The sequence below is a fragment of the Physeter macrocephalus genome, chromosome 11 (assembly GCF_002837175.3).
Source record: "Physeter macrocephalus isolate SW-GA chromosome 11, ASM283717v5, whole genome shotgun sequence".
Taxonomy (NCBI): domain Eukaryota; kingdom Metazoa; phylum Chordata; class Mammalia; order Artiodactyla; family Physeteridae; genus Physeter; species Physeter macrocephalus.
The window spans coordinates 90,702,656-90,719,947 of record NC_041224.1 but is presented as its reverse complement, the minus strand read 5'-3'; the positions used below and the strand labels follow the sequence as shown (position 1 = coordinate 90,719,947).

Below are 17,292 nucleotides of genomic sequence, written 5' to 3'. Positions count from 1 at the left end.
TAGCAAAGCTTAAGAAGCAGGATATCCCTATTCCAAAAATGACACCATTGGACATAACTCAGGCCTGGAGTAGCCCTCTCTCTGGAGCCCTATGTACCTGAAATCCAAATGGCTAGATGCCATCCTGGTGACCAGGGCAAGGAGCACCCGGCTTCATATGGATCTGACACTTACCTAAAACACTTGATAGGGTCTCTGGAAAAGGTGAAAAGTCATATGACTTCTATAACAGGAATTTCTGGCTCTCGTTTCTTGAAGAAGCTGTTATGTTAGGTCCCTTAGGAAACAGACTCGGAGAGAGTTTAGCGTGGAGCATGTTTATTAAGGAGTGCCCTTGGGATCAACATCTGTGGAAGGGTGAGGGAAAGGTGAGCTGTGATGCAGTCCCAAGGACAGTCTCAGTGACCTCACAGGGAGCTCTGGAGATAGAATGTCCCTTCAGAGTAGTCCCAAGAAGGGCTGAGAGGGCCAGGATTTTATACTCCCACATTTATCAGTCATTGGAGGTGGGTGGCCCAGGAAGGAGTGTGAACTTGGATGAGGCAACTCCCTGCAGGTGAGGCATACCAAAGGTCCAGACAGCTGAAGTCTGTCTGCTGCACTCCCAGATGCTGCGGCAATAAGTCCTTCATTAAACAGGGTCTGGGTGGGGTATCACCATGCCAACTGCAGGGGTCATATAAAGTACTGGTCAAAAAACAAACAAACAGACACTCAGACTGGCCTAAGTTCAAGTCTCAGTCTCACCGTTTATTAGTGGTATTACCTTAAAACTATTTAATATTTTGAAGGTTATTGGCAAAAGAGTGACTGAAGGGATGTCCCTTGGGTTCCAGGTTAAGAAAGGAGAACAAGGACCGAGAAAAATGGGGATGGGTGGTAGTAAGGGACTGGTGATCTTGAGGTCAAGAGCAGCTGTATTGGGAATAGGTTAGGGTAGCAGAAAATTGAAAGGATGGGGGCTATGGTCAAATGCCAACAGATTTTTGTAGTCCTCAGTGTCCTGTCCTTGTCCTTTGATTTACCCAACTCTATTAACCCAATCTCCTACTATCTCCATGTCTATACTCAGGTTGCTGAGCAAGAAGAAGGTTACACATTCATGTTCATTGATGTCCAGCTTTCTCTGTCCCCTCACTTTGTACATGTGTCTCATCAGTATCCCCACCCTTTTCTCACAATGACTTTTCAAAATCTTCATCACTTTTTCAGTTGATGACCCTGCCACCATCCCTAAAACATAGCCAGGTACATATAGACGTAAAACTTTCTTATGTAAGGAAGACCACACTGGGAGCATTGCCTTACAATTTCTTCCCTCAATACTCAAGTTTAGAGCTCTTTCAATGGAAGCTTTAAAAAAAAAAGATTATAGATTCTTGAGGACAATCATAAGCCTACTAAATTAGACTCTACAGGAGAAGAACCAAGGAATCTGTATATTCTGATGATCCACAAAATTTTGGAACTCCTGCTTTAGGCAGTCTTCCCTGTTCCCGTGACTTGACTCCCACCATGGGCTGATGCCTCCCAAATTTATATTTCTAACACAGAGCTCCCCTAAGTCTCAGATCCATATATTCAATCACTAATTTTCATGGTGTTTCTCTTTGTATATCCTTCAGACACTCTAAATGCAAGATGACCAGATTTCTGTTAAAAACAAAACAAAGCACACAACTAGAGCAAAGCCATCTATTTCTCTTTCTCCATTGCCTATCAGATCCTTTCTGCAATGACCAAAGAGACATACAAATAGGAAAGTTCTGCATCATGGCAGGAAACTAAGGAAGGATGCCATTCATATGATAACATTTTTAGAAATACAACCAAGCTGGAGTTTACATGGGATGAGATTGATGAAAGCTAGAAAAGGTCAGCTTGCAACAAATGCTTCTGAGAAAAATCCAACATGTCACAGGAAATAGTTGCAGGAGACCCTGGGAGAATTCCACTAACTCCTCCGCCAAGTGTGCAGGTGAAGGTAAGAAGCTGAAGGAATGACAGACAGAGTGCAGCACTGGGTGGGATCCCTTTTGTTGGATACTGAGAATATTCAGAAATGGCTGCCCGGAGAGGCCAAATGGTATGCTTGGTGAACACTCAAAGCAGACATGGGTATTGCAGTGGAGCATCTCATAGGTGTCCTTGAAAGGCACCAGAAAGATATGTGCCACCAATAGAGGCTGAGCCAAAGAGAAAATCAGCCCTCGATGCACAATTCTCCTAATACTGTACAGAGAAGAAAACTCAGAGATGGACGATCTTGTCCCTGGGTCTCACTGTTCTTAGGCTGCTGGGTTCCTAAACTGGCACTGCAAGTCGATATCAACCAGGCCTTTAGCTAAAATTAAATAGGAGGATTGTAACAATAACCAGGTGGTGGTTCACCATGTGGTGAAGGTCCCTGTGTCATTCACAGAAGATCAGCACATCTGCTCATTGTCAAACTTAGCATCCACAGGATCCTTGCTGGCTGGATATTGCTGCACAGGTCACCTGGAGCCAGTCCACCTAGATATTTCTAATGTTTTCCTCTGCAGAGATGTAGGGGACGTGTTGACATAAGGATGAAATCTGTCTGGACTCCCAGGGGGAGAACAGGAGAAATTCCTCTTTGGGTGTGACTCAGATGTCCCAGTTGCTGACAGATCAGGGCATCCCCATGAGTTGCAGTAAGAGCCACAAGGTCAAGCCAAGAGTGCTCAGGGCTCAGCATCTGACCCAGGCATTCCTACGGGGCCACCAGCTGCCCCAGAGCATGGCAGCCCTGGTCTACAGGCAAAATCTCCTCTCCAGGGAAGGTGTGTTGGTCAGTCTTACCTCTTTAGGATTTCTGATGCTGAAAAGAACCATCTCAGTCTCCCTTTTTTTAATGCAGAAAGTGTTTTCAAAAAGAATATATAATATTTCATCTCATCTATGACACTATTCTAAACACACTATTTTAGGTCCCACTAAGGAAGAAAAATTTCTCCTATTTAAATTATGACATAATATCCTATCACTTGGCATTTTGTTATATTAATTGAGATGCCTTTTTTTAGGCTTATGTAGGTATAGAATTTTAAATCACATACCATTCTTGTGCATATAAAAAAAGGAAAAGTGAAATAAATTTGGTTCCACTTCAAAGTCCCACTCTTCTTTTCATCTTTCCACTCTTTTTATGTCTGTTTTTTCACAGGACAGATCCTCAGTGCCAGGAGGAGCACTAGTGACTCAGCATTTCTCACAAGAGAAAGCCAGTGGGCACTATTTTGTCATTGTCTTTAATAATTTTGATAATTCTAGGTTTGAGTACAGTTTTTTAATAGCTTAAATTTGTCTCCTAACAGAATTTAAAACATTGTACGTAAATTCTGATGCATAAAGAACATAAAAACAAGGAAAAAATAATCCCAAAAAGTCAGAAAAAAAAGTCATTTAAAAAAAGAGAAATCATACAATAGAATAAAAGACACATCAAACATACAAGAAATAAACAGAAAATATAAATGTGTTTATCTTTTTTAATAGACTCTCAAATTTAATAAAAAATAAATAAAATCAAACTCTATTTGATCTGCTAGCTTAATATTCTAAATTATATATCCAAAAGGCTAAAAACAAAAGAATAAAAAAAATATAGAAACATTGAAACAAAAAGAATAGAGTTGGCAATTTTAATTTCAAAGTTTAAGATTAAAGGAATTAGGAGGGATAAGAGAGTATCATTTTTTATATTTATAAAAGATATATAGCCATAATATAGCTATGATGATAATGGAGCTTTATCTAAATAAATAACATCATATTGACATAAATAACACAAGAATCGTTGGAAGTGAGGAGAGAGTCACTAAGAAAGTCAATTTTCTTAGGAAACAGCTCACCTATATCTCTAACTGACAGATCAAGTATAGGAGAATTCAAACTACATTTTTTAAAAAATGGATTTAATAGGTACCATAGTGCTCACTTACAAACACTACACTGTCTTTTAGAGATCTATAGAATGTTTCTGAAAACAAATTATATATTAGATAACTCAGTAAATTCTAAAATGTAGAAATAGTAAATATTACGCTTTTATCACAATACAATAAAACTAATATTATTTACAAATATATAAACAACAACATGAGAAATCTTACTCACTGGGAAAATAAAATTCTAAATATCTCATGTCAAAAAAGAAAGAAATAACACATTTTGACTATTTAGCAAAAATGACATTGAGAATTCCACATAACAAAACACATTTTATGCTGATAAAGCAGGCTCAGAGGTAGATTTATATCTATAAATGGATTTATTAATCAATACAAAAAATGAAAGTTAATGGTCAACTCAAGAAGTTAGAAACTGTGCAAGGTAATTAAAGGAAAGCATGAAGAAGACATTAAGGAAGAAAAGCAGGGAAGTAAAATTAAAAGCTGAGGTTCTGGAGTCAGAAAGAGAGGGGTTGAGTCTCAGTTTCCCCCCTTACTAGTGGAAGGCTCATTACCTGGCCTCCTGCAGAATCCATTTTCTCATACGTAAAATGAGCATTATTAAAAGATCTTCCCTGGAGGGTTGTTGCAGGGAAATGAGATCGTGTGTATTAAAAGCAGAGCACAGTACCTGGCTGAGCACTTTATGGTAAGTACTTAACTAAATGTTAGACCAGGACAGACAAAAACAGTACAACTGATAAGCTCAAGTGCTGTTTGTTGCTATCGCTTAAAAAAAAAAGGAATGTCGAAGGATAAAATATAAATATACAAATTTACAAATGAGCAAGGAACTATGAGTACAACTATGGAGAACACCCTTTAAAACTTTATTCCGGTAAATTATTAAATTCCAGTGAAATAGATCAATTTCTAGTCAAATATAAATTACTAAAATTAACACATCATGTTTGAATATTTATTTGTAACTGCAGAGAATACCTCTGGAGAAAAATGCACAAGAAACCAGTAAGAGTTGACTCTGGAGAGGAAAACAAGATTAATGAAGGTGGCTGTGAAAGATTTGATTTTTACTATGAGCCAATAATAATTACTCAAAAACAATATTTTAGGGCTTCCCTGGTGGCGCAGTGGTTGAGAGTCTGCCTGCCGATGCAGGGGACATGGGTTCGTGCCCCGGTCCGGGAAGATCCCACATGCCGCGGAGCGGCTAGGCCCGTGAGCCATGGCCGCTGAGCCTGTGCGTCCGGAGCCTGTGCTCCGCAACGGGAGAGGCCACAGCAGTGAAAGGCCCACGTATCCCCCCAAAAAAACCAAAAACCAAAAAAACAATATTTTAAAAACTGAATACATAAATAAACAAATTACTAGCCTGCTAGGCTGTGTTTAGTTCTTAATTCGTGTTTGAAGTGACATATATTGTGAAGGTCGTATGAAATAAACTTTTTAAAGTTTTATAAAATGCTCAAAAATATAAGAGATATTATACCATCATGATAATTTTTTGCACTTATTTATAACATAGGTAACTAAAATATCATGTAGAAAAAGTTGACCCCACCACACAGCCACTGATAAGTTTAGTTTTGTTCCATTTGAGTTTTTTTTTAAACATGAGATCTTTTTTTTTTTTTTCTAATTTATGATTCTCTCCTGGGTAGAAAAATTAGTTAGGGAAGAGAAATATTGAGTTGGATTTCCACTACAGCCCTGCATATTTTATTTGCTGAAGCTCAGGAATGGACAAGCATAATATTAATAGGTTCTGGAGTTTTATTTCCTGAGCTGAATAAAACTCAGAATTGCTATTATGCATAGTAGGATGGGGTAATTATAATAATGTGATTAAGTTTGTATGAACCCATGCATTGCAAGTGCAGTATGCTTTTACCCTTTTAAACACAAAATCCAAATAGGATACTGTATTAATTTTCTATTGCTTCATAATAAATTATCACAAACATATCAGCATAAAACAATACCCATTTATTATCTCACAGTTTCCATGGGTTGAGAGTACAGACATAGCTTAAGCTGGATTTTCTGCTCAGGGTTTCACAGCACTGCAGTCAAGGTGTTGCTCAGGGCTGTGTTCTTATCTGAGGCTCAGGGTCCTCTTCCAAGCTCATGTGGTTTTTGGCCAAATTAATTTTCTTGCTGCTATAGAATCCATGGTAGTTTACTTCTTCAAAGCCAACAGGAGAGAAAACCTCTTAACCTCTAGATCATCTTTTAAAGGGCTTGCCTGCTTAAGTCAGGCCCACCTGGGTCAATCTTCCTTCTGATTAACTTAAAGTCAAATGATTATGGGACTTTATATAATCAAAGTCCCTTCACCTTTGCCAAACATATAGGTAACCTAATCATTGGAGTGGCCATCCCATCATACTCATAAGTCCTGATCAGATTCAAGGGGAGGAGATTACACAGGGTGTGAACATGAAGGGGCCACCTTACAATTCCGCCCACCACAAAAGCTATCTTGCATTTCTGAAGATCATATTTTAGCTACTAAGACCCAAGCTTGGAATCAGATAATAAGTTAAAAATGGCCTGTGGGGCTTCCCTGGTGGCGCAGTGGTTGTGCGTCCGCCTGCCGATGCAGGGGAACCGGGTTCGCGCCCCGGTCTGGGAGGATCCCGCATGCCGCGGAGCGGCTGGGCCCGTGAGCCATGGCCGCTGGGCCTGCGCGTCCGGAGCATGTGCTCCGCAACGGGAGAGGCCACAGCAGTGAGAGGCCTGCATACCACAAAAAAAAAAAAAAAAAAAAAGGCCTGTGAAGCATCCAAATAATCAAGCAGTAACTAGCAATGACAGCAGGGATGATGCAGGAAAACAACAAAAACATTTTTAAAAAGAAAATACAAGCCTCGAATACACAGCAGTTTGAGGTTGTAAGTGTAGTAGGCACAGACTCTACCTACCTCACTAGAGCCTGAGGGCATCATCAAGTTGTGGGGAGACAGCCTAACGTCAGAAAAGTTCAATTTTGTTCTAGGTGCCCTGGTTAAGAAAGCAAGAATGTTTACAGTTCAGCCTCAGAAAAATTTTCCTTCATATGGTTGACACCAAAGGACAGCTAAGCTTCAGTTACCTGGAAAATTAATTTACATGGAATGACTGCAGTGAAGCAGAGTATATGGAACTCTTGTGTGAGACTTAAAGAGGGTATTTTCAGGTTGGGCAGTTCAAGATGAGGGATGCAGGAGAACTCAGAGGTTAAGGCCAAGATCTAGGTTATGAGTGTCATCACTTCAGAGCAGGTGACAAGCAGTGACATCTGGAGCAAGGAGCCTGGGCTCTCTTTCTCTGCCTGGAAGATCTCTCAGCACAGGGTTGCCTGAGGCCAAAGCTAGGCAGTCAGCTTTTTAGAGAAAGACATGGTAACTGCCAAGCTGTGGACTCAGCTGCAGAGCCCTGGGGGCCAAAGCTGGGCCTCTGTTCTGATGCAGCTCTTTTCCCAAAGCTGGTGGCTTTCTTCAACTTCCAAATTCAATTCATCTGCTCTTTTGGATGCCCAAGAGATCAGGAAAAGGAGATGTTTCACATATAGACATTTCTGTTGCTATTTCCAAAGCAGTTATATACTTAGATTTTCTAATTTTCCTGTTGTACTTCTCCCAACAAAGAAGTGGTAGAAATGTTCTCCGGGAAGGTGAGAAGTTCAGAGAAGCAAGCAATAACAGGTCTTGAAAAATATTAAACTAACGCAACCAGCACACTGGAGAGAGATGATCACCAGTTCTATAATTTCCTAATGTTCATAGGAACATTTTCAAAATGAGTTCTATTTTAAAAAGTATTACTTGTGCACCTTGGAGTTAATGTGTCCCAAACTAAGCTCTTGATCTTCCTTCCCAAAGCTGCTCTTTTAGTATTCTTCCAAATCTCAGTAAATGGCAACCCCATCCTTGCCGTAAATCTTGCAGTCATCCTTGACTTCTCTCCCTCACTTCTCATCTGACCCATCAGCAAATTCTAGTGGCTTCAAAGTATATCCAGAATCTAACCATTTCTCGTCATTTCCACTGCTACCTTCCTGATACGTGCTACTTCCATAATCTCTCACCTGGATCACGGAGTAGCCTCCTAAGGGGTCTTCCTGCATTGGGCCTTGATCCTCTTCTGTCTCATTTCAAAATAGCAGCCCAGGCAATCCTGTTAAATGAAATAGAGCATGTCAATCCTCTTATCAAAATATTCCAATGGTTTCCCATTTCACTCAGTGGAAAAGCCACTGTCCTTACAAAAGCTTATAAGGCCCTACAACTGCAACCCTCACCCCTTGCCTCTGTGGCCGCATCTCCTACAACTGTGCACTCCTCTCTGTCACTCTGTTTAGACCACACCAGCCTTCTTACAGGTGAGTTTGCACCTCAGGACCTGAGTGCTTGCTGTGCCCTCTGCCTGGAATGCCTTTCTCCCAAATATCACTTCTTTCAAGTTTGGTTACATGCCCTCCACCCCCAATCCCACACCTGGCAGATAGCATATTCTCACTGAGGCCTTCCCTGGCCACTCTCTCTAAATTGCAAGCCTACATTCCACATTTCACGTTCCTGCTCTGCTTTTCTCTTTAACATTCAGCACTACTTATTTTAATCACTTCTTCTATTTACTGTCAGACTAATTTTTGTCTGTTCTGTTCTCTGTTATGTCCCCAAAGTCTAGACCAGTGCCTGGCAAACTGAACACATTCAAAAATATTTGTTGAAAGGATGAATGAATGCAGGCACTGAGGGGAATAGGAAGGATAGAGCCCCACCTCCTTTGAGGTTTGGTCTTTGACTCACTGTGGAGCCTCAGCCTGCCAGGCTCAGGTCCCATCTCACACCAGCCATGCCCCACATTCCACACACACCACTGTGTGTCTCTGAACATGTGGGTCCTGCTGCCTATGATGTCTGACTCTCTTTTGTTTACCTCACTGTTATTTTTATCCTTATTTATTTCACTACCAATGAGGTAATTATTAGACAGTTTATCATGAGTTTATTGGCCATCTGGTATTGCTTCTTCTGTCAATTCAACAAAAATATGCCAGGCTGTAAAGATATAAAGATACATTGTTCTAAGCTCTTAAGATAAGACAACCATTTTCCCTGTCCTCAAAAAGTTTATGGTCTAGAGAGACAAGCAAATAAGTATACAAAATAATTATGGATTGTGAAAAATACTGTGAAGGAAATAAAGAGGAAACTATGACAGAATAATGCAGAGGGCAGTTCTTACATAGGGTGTTCAGGGAGGGCATCTATGAAAATATATTTAAGGATGAGAAGGTGATGACAGTGTTGAACTTTACCTGACTTCTATGCTCCCAGAAAACAGTGACGGTTAAGAAATCTCCCCAGTCTTTTTTTCCCCAAATCCCCCACCCCTTTGTGTTCTAGAAAATGACTAACTGCAATGAACCACCATTCCCCACATAGCTTAGATAAGACTTGCTATCCACACTTTCTCATGACTCCCACAAGATTTGTAGATGGCTCCCATTTTTACAGGTGACAAGGTTAAACCCAGTCCATTCCTCTTTTGCCTGAATCTGTTGACATGGTCAGACAGAGATCCTCTTTCTTCTTTGTCTCTTGAATAATTAGCCAAGATTAGAATTGTTTGTTCCCCTGAAACCAGCTAAGCATTTCCTGTTCCACTGAAACTTCCTTTGATTGAAAAAACAATCCCAACTATAAATAACCCCACCTGTAACTTGTCTACTCCTCCCCATAAAAATCTAAGGCAAACCCCTCTGCTGAGACACGCTGTAGTAGGCTGAAAAATGGCCCTACAAGATATCCAGGTCCTAATCCCTGGAATCTATGAATATCTTACCTTATGCGGAAAAAGAGCTTTTGCAGATGTGATTAATGAGCTTGAGTCTAGACAATTATCCTGGATTATCTGGTTGGACCCTAAACAGAATCACAAGTATCCTTGTAAGAGGGAAGCGGAAGGAGACTCGACCATAGATAAAAGAGAAGACAGCCATGTGATGGAAGCAGAGAGAAGCAGAGTCATAGAAAAGATGCTGCATCACTGGTTTTGAAGATAGAGGAAGGGACCAGGAGACAAGGAATTCAGCTCTAGAATGTGGGAAAAAGAAAGGGAACATATTCTCCCCTGGACCCTCCAGAGGCAGCACAGCCCCGCCAAGACCTCGATTTTAGCCACGTAAGATTAATTTTGGATTTCTGGCCCACACAACAATAAGATAACTTTTTATTGTTTAAAGCTGCTAATTTGCAATGATTTGTTACACCAACCATAGGAAACTTAATACATACTCTAATCTTCAGATCTGAGGTGTTTCCCTATTGCAATAGCCTGAATAAAGTCCATCTCCTCACTTACTCATTTTTTTGTCTTTGACAGTGCTAACCATATGAAGAACGGGGAGCAGAACACTCCAGGCAGAGTGACCAACATGGACAAAGGTCCTCAGGCAAAATAGAAGTTGGTGTGTTCTAGAACCTAGGAGATGAGCGTGACTCAAGATGAAGCTGAATGTTAACAGTCTGACAGGGCCCTGGGCCATGGTAGGGAATTTGGACTTTATTATATTTGTGACGAGAAACTTTTAGAAGATTTCGAGCCATAAAGAGTAGAAGTAGAAAGGTCAGTTAGTAGTCCTGGTAAGAAATGATGGTGGCCCCAGGATGTGGGAAGAATTTAGATATAGGGCTGGATGAGGCAGATTCTGTCTCTGTAAGGGTTGAAATATGAAACAGAGCTCAGTCAAATTAGAATAATTTGAGGAGTGTTTACTAAAGAGGGCATTTATAAAGGTTTGGCAAGATATGGGAAACCAAAACCACAAAGGAGAGTACAGTACCCTGAAGCTTATAACAAACAGTGCCAAGCCTGAAGGGAAAGGGGGAGAAAGCAGTTTCCAGAGCCTGGAAGAAAGGGCAACCATGACAAGAGCAGTGGTCTTCAGCGGAGAGCCACAGCCATCTGGAGGGAACTCTGACCTTACCCTCCCCTCTCCCTCTGACCTCTTGCTGGGGCTCTCTATTGCCAAACCCAAACGCAAGCCAGAGAGCAAGAGAGCTCATCGGTTAAGTCCCTACAGGTCAGCCTTCCCAGGCAGGAAACAGGGTAGAAAGGGACAAGAGTGGGTATGGAGGGAAATAAGAAAGATAGGTGGTAGAGAGTTAAAATTAGCCCAATTTATTAAAAGAAAATGTGGAGACCTGAATTTTCTACACTGTTTCCTTAATACTCAGTTTCACCTACCCCATGCCAATAGGCACAAAAACAATGGCCTTTCACCTTCCTGATTTTTCTTTGAACATTTACAACTGCTCTTTTGTCCTAAAGGCGATCAAGAAAGACCGTGATTAGAACACTTGCAAGGACTAATAATGTTATCTTCAAAGTTCAGTGAAAAACCTCTTTTGATAAAAGTGTAGAATTTAAGGAAATGCTGCTACTTGAAAACTGGATAATATTCACTTTATACTGAAGAGAATTGAGTTTATGAAGCCTGGTAAGTAAAGGTTGTTTCAGAGGAGTGGAATATTGAATCACAATCAAACCAAACCACAGAAAGCCTAATTCATACATCTCTCTGCATGGATACACATATTTTACCATTGTTTTGGTTTCCTTCTTTTTTTTTTATTACTCTGGAAGATAATTCAATTTGTATTGCACATTTCCTCACAGAAATTTTGAATCTTATGAATATAAAAATCATGGACTTGGCCAAATGTTATTTTAATCAGTTTCTCTGTTTCCTATTCAGGATTAACTTCCCAGGATATAGGCAGAGATTTAGTAGCAAGAGCAGACAGTGTGCACATTAAAATATGGAGAGCTTCAGCAGCAATCTGAGTTATGGTAATTACTGGGTTTGTTTACACAGACACAGATGAAAAGCATAACCTTTTTGTTCCCGTCTTTTTTTTTTAATTTGGAAAAATTATGTGCTACCAACAGAAACATCATACAACAGTTGTTTAATGTCATGGAGGAAATCAGGCGCAACCAATGAGACTGAGAAATAAAGATATCAAAACTCTCAGAGGTAGTGTCTTAGCTAGGCATCCTTTTTCCTGGAGCCACTCCCAGTGGTACAGAAAGGCTCTGGTGCTCACATTCTGCTCAGAATGACTGCCACAACATTTGTCTGCACCCAAATCAACTACCCAGTGGGTCTCCACTAGCATACCAGTTCCAGTGTGGCCCCGCCCCAACACTGACTTCTGCTTCCAGTCATTCTCCACATCCTGCTCCCTGGTCCCATTTGCTCCCTGCAAGAAGTAAGCCTGACTGAGATGGGGCCCATGTGAGCAAAGAGGAGGAGAAGGCAGATGGTTTCCAGCAACTGGGCGCCAACAGGAGAGGCACCAGTGCTCTCAGGGAACGTGAGAAAATAAGCCCATCCCTGGGAACATTTGGGAAAAAAACCAGGCCTGCTTTTGTAAGGCTTATTGGTCACAAATCTGGAAGCTTCCCCTAGACACCGTGCTTTCATGAGAACCAGGCTGTCCCTCTTAGAGGCAGTAGGCAGACAGACTTTCACCCATCTTAGAATGGCTGAAAAGGGGTGAAATTACCCGAATGACTAGGCTTAATCTCAATATCTTCTTTTACCTCTTCCACCCCATTTCCATACCAAATTGAGTCTATGGGCCATCAACCCAGCTAAAAGAGAAGGCCTATTGATTGCCTGAAATATCTGTGCTAGGTGTTTTATGGTACACATAGTAATGGCAGCCAAAGATATCTACACTTTGATCCCTGGAAAATGTGATTATGTTACTTTATATGGAAGAAGGGACTTTGCCAATGTCAGTAAGATTACTGACCTTGAGATAGAGAGATTATCCTGGATTATCTGGGTGGGCCAAATCTAATAACATGATTCCTTAAAAGTGGAGAAACTTTCCCAGCTACGATCAGAGAACCAGAAAGATGGCAGCATAAGGACTCAATCTGCTGTTGCTGTTTTTGAAGACAGAGGATGGTGGTCACAAGGCAGGGAATGTGGTCAGCTTCTGGAAGCTGGAAAAGGCAAGAAAATGGGTTCCCTCTTAGAGCTTCTAGAAAGGATTGCAGCCTTGCCAACACCTTGATTTTAGCCCTGTGAGACCCATGCCAGACTTCTGACCTAAAGAACTGAAGATAATACATTTGTATTATTTAAGCCACTAAGGTAATTTGCTGTGGTCATTTGTTACAGCAGCAATGTAAAAACTTATACAGTCTTCCTCACCTCAAGTTTGGATTAGCACAATAGAAAATTTTTAATTTCTCCAGGCTCTCAAGTCTCTAGGTCATCTTAGAAACTGTTACTCACCAAACTCTTGTCAACTATCACACTACTCATTCGACTTCCCTGTTCAAGAGCCTACAAATGGCAATGTTTTCAAAACTAAGCTCCTGTAAGTATCAGAAGGTCTGTAGTGCCTCTTCTGGACCTGCCAAAGTTCAAAGTGGAAGGTTAGTGAATACTGTTGAAAATGCCCTGAAAAGAGTCCTTGGAGAGACTGGTCAACAGGATTTTCCAGGGGCTTCATCACCAAACATGTTGGACAATAGGAATACACTGGTTGGTTTATAAAGTCTTGCAGCATTTACCAGTTACACAGCCCTACTGATAAAATCAGTCAGTGTGCTGGGGTGAAACCATTTCTACTACTCTGGCCAGAGTGGACAATGCAACTAATCTCTGAACCGGGGGCTAGTCAGTAGGGATGGTTACATGACAATATATTATATAGCTAATTTTCCAGTCCAATCAGATGCTCTTCGAAGGCGAAAGAGGGAGACATGATTTGAAAGAGATCATGTGAGCCAAGAAAGACAGCAGAAGTCTAGAGCTGACTTAGTTCTCAGACAACTTTCCAGTTTAATCCATATAATCCCCCTTCCCCTAACCCTTTCCTCTTTTCCTAGTCTTGCAATTAAAATTGTCAAATATATCACTTCTTATTGCTCAAACTTTCACTTTACATTCTATAGTAAGTTTCAGCCTTTTAGTCCTATTTAACTGTTGGTGGAGCACCTTCTGTGACCTGCTTTGATGGCCTCCCTTTGGCTTAGCCAAGAAACTAGCAGACATTCTGAATGATGCCTGGTCTGCAATTATCCTTAGTAAAATTATACTGCAAATTTATTGTTAAGAACAAAGGCCTTGGACCTGCCTCTATTATTTATTTATTTTTTTTGCGGTACGCGGGCCTCTCACTGTTGTGGCCTCTCCCGTTGCGGAGCACAGGCTCCGGACGCGCAGGCTCAGCGGCCACAGCTCACGGGCCCAGCCGCTCCGCAGCATGTGGGATCTTCCCGGACCGGGGCACGAACCCGTGTCCCCTGCATTGGCAGGTGGACTCTCAACCACTGCACCACCAGGAGAGACCCTGCCTCTATTTTTAAGGTAGTGGAATCTCTATCAAAATGATCCTGAGTACAGTGATTTTGGTAAAATTCATAATATTGGTTAAATGTGAAGAAATTCTTTCTAACAAGTCTTGACCCCAGCAGATTCTCTAGAAATAAATTCCCTAAAGCGGTGGTCCTTAACTAAGTGTGGGCAACAAGAATCACCCTGGAGATCCCGAGTAGTCAGTTTGCAGTACGGTTTGGACATGAGCATTTGACCAGTCTTTCTAGATGATTCTCACGTGTACCCCGCTCTTAAGCCATCTGGTTTTACTTTCTTCCTGAAAAGTTGATGATGCTTTAAAATGAAATAACAATTGTCCTTCTCTGGGCTGTTATTTACAGAACTTTCTCTTTCTGGCACTCCTATACAGAATGGCATAATTCACAGTGAGCTTTTCATGATTATGTTAAGAGACTGGGTACTCAGTGCATAGTGAGAACTATAGTTCTGAGTTTGTATGTTAATTATTCTGATCCCCTTGAACTCTTGTGGCAGTAATTCGTGAGTTAGTCGAAAGTAGTTTTGTAGCAATAAATACTTGTTTTGTTGACTATTGGCTAGGTCGCTGTTTTTTAACAGGCGCTCACCTTACTGTCAACCTTCTGAGCTACTTATATGGTTAAGATCCATGTGCTGATTTTATGAAATTGAAAGGCTACATATATTTATCTGATCGTTGTGTTCTTCCCAAGAGCCTGGTAGGAACATTCTTGTGGGTTTCACAAGTTATATGCTAGTTTAGTGTTTTAATATTGGGCTATAGATACTCCTGGGGGAACAAATGACATCCCAGGAGGTATCTTGATGGCATTCTAGACCAAACAATTTTAAAAGAATGCACTTCTAGATAGTGATACATATGTACTTTTTACTGAAATTGATCTGCCTATATACTAGTTCTTTCCCATCTCCTTTATTATAATCGCCCTTTTACAAAAGCTAGGCATATGACTCACCAACTTCAGGCAAACTGGTGCTTTTCCTTGGTGTAAAAAACTCTGGGCTTGAAACAAAGGAGAACTTCTAAATTTTTGGTACCAGAACCCAAAGTATGGCTTCTGTCATTTTTGGGCTTGCACGTATTTCTAGCCAAGATGAAGTGTGGCATGATAAATGAGCTATTTTTGCCCATGTTGGGATGTTCTAAATTCAGCTACAGGATTGTGCAGTTATGGGGAATTATGGTATTTTCCCATTAGTATTTTCCCATTAATATTCTCACTGCTTCCATTCCTGTATGACTGTCAAAGAATGAACTACCCCTGAAGAAGAGTTCAAGACAAGAGTTTTGTTTAAACCAGCGGTCCCCAACCTTTTTGGCAAAAGGGACCAGTTTCATGGAAGACAATTTTTCCACAGACCGGGGTGGGGGAAGGGATTGTTTCGGGATGATTCAATCACATTACATTTATTGTGCACTTTATTTCTATTATTAGTACATCGTAATATATAATGCAATAATTATACAACTCACCATAATGCAGAATCAGTGGGAGCCCTGAGCTTGTTTTCACTTGCCACTCACTGATAGGGTTTTGCTGTGAGCCTGCAAGCAACTGATTTATTATGGTCTCTGTGCAGTCAAACCTCTCTGCTAACGATAATCTGTATTTGCAGCCACTCCTCAGCGCTAGTATCACCGCCTCAGCTCCACCTCAGATCATCAGGCATTAGATTCTCACAAGGAACACGCAACCCAGATCCTTTGCATGCACAGTTCACAGTAGGGTTCATGCTCCTAAATCTAAAGCCACCGCTGATCTGACAGGAGGCAGAGCTCAGGCAGTAATGCGAGCGATGGGGAGCGGCTGTAAATACAGATGAAGCTTCGTTCAATCGCCCACCACTCACCTCCTGCTGTGTGGCCCAGTTCCTAACAGGCCACAGACAGATAACAGTCTGTGGCCAGGGGGCTGGGGACCCCTGGTTTAAACTGACAAAACTGAGAAAGTTCACCTACTGGAGAACCTCTCCATAGGAAGTCTGAGCAAAAAGACAGTAATCTGAGATGGAGCTTTGAGGTGCAGAAAGAAAAACAAAGAAAATGATAAAAGTCTGGGTAAACATTTTTTTAAATGACTGTAAAAATTAGTAATAATAATGCTTATTGGGATTCAAGAAAAGATATGTTTAAGATACCAGGAGAAGGAACCAAGATGGCAGAGTAGAAGGACGTGCTCTCACTCCCTCTTGCGAGAACACCAGAATCACAACTAGCTGCTGGACAATCATCGACAGGAAGACACTGGAACTCACCAAAAAAGATACCCCACATCCAAAGACAAAGGAGAAGCCACAATGAGATGGTAGGAGGGGCGCAATCACAGTAAAATCAAATCCCATGACTGCTGGGTGGGTGACTCACAGACTGGAGAACACTTATACCACAGAAGTCCACTCACTGGAGTGAAGGTTCTCAGCCCCACGTCAGGCTTTCCAACCTGCGGGTCCGGCAACGGGAGGAGGAATTCCTAGACAGTCAGATTTTGAAGCCTAGTGGGAACTGACTGCAGGACTTCGACAGGACTGGGGGAAACAGAGACCCCACTCTTGGAGGGCACACACAAAGTACTGTGCAAATCTGGACCCAGGGGAAGGAGCAGTGACCCCAGGGGAGACTGAACCAGACCTACCTGCTAGTGTTGGAGGGTCTCCTGCAGAGGCGAGGGATGGCTCTGTTTCACCGTGGGGACAAGGACACTGGCAGCAGAAGTTCTGGGAAGTACTCCTTGGCATGAGCCCTCCCAGAGTCTGTCATTAGCCCCACCAAAGAGCCCAGGTAGGCTTCAGTGTTGGGTTGCCTCAGGCCAAAAAACCAACAGGGAGGGAACCCAGCCCCACCCCTCAACAGTCAAGTGGATTAAACTCTTACTGAGCTCTGCCCACCAGAGCAACAGTCAGCTCTACCCACCACCAGTCCCTCCCATCAAGCCTCTTAGATAGCCTCATCCACCAGCGGGCAGA

The 17,292-nt window shown here is 41.6% G+C and overlaps 1 long non-coding RNA gene across 1 annotated transcript in view; it reads right to left on the bottom strand.

Annotated features, from left to right (window-relative positions):
• LOC114487099 (uncharacterized) overlaps positions 1–17,292 on the bottom strand; it is a 132,740-nt gene that overhangs the window by 106,596 nt on the left and 8,852 nt on the right. Inside the window, exons 2-3 of the long non-coding RNA XR_008618619.1 lie at positions 8,005–8,093; positions 6,860–6,938 (exon numbers count right to left, since the gene is read on the bottom strand). This is a non-coding gene — a long non-coding RNA (uncharacterized lncRNA). The remainder of the gene's footprint in view (positions 1–6,859; positions 6,939–8,004; positions 8,094–17,292) is intronic.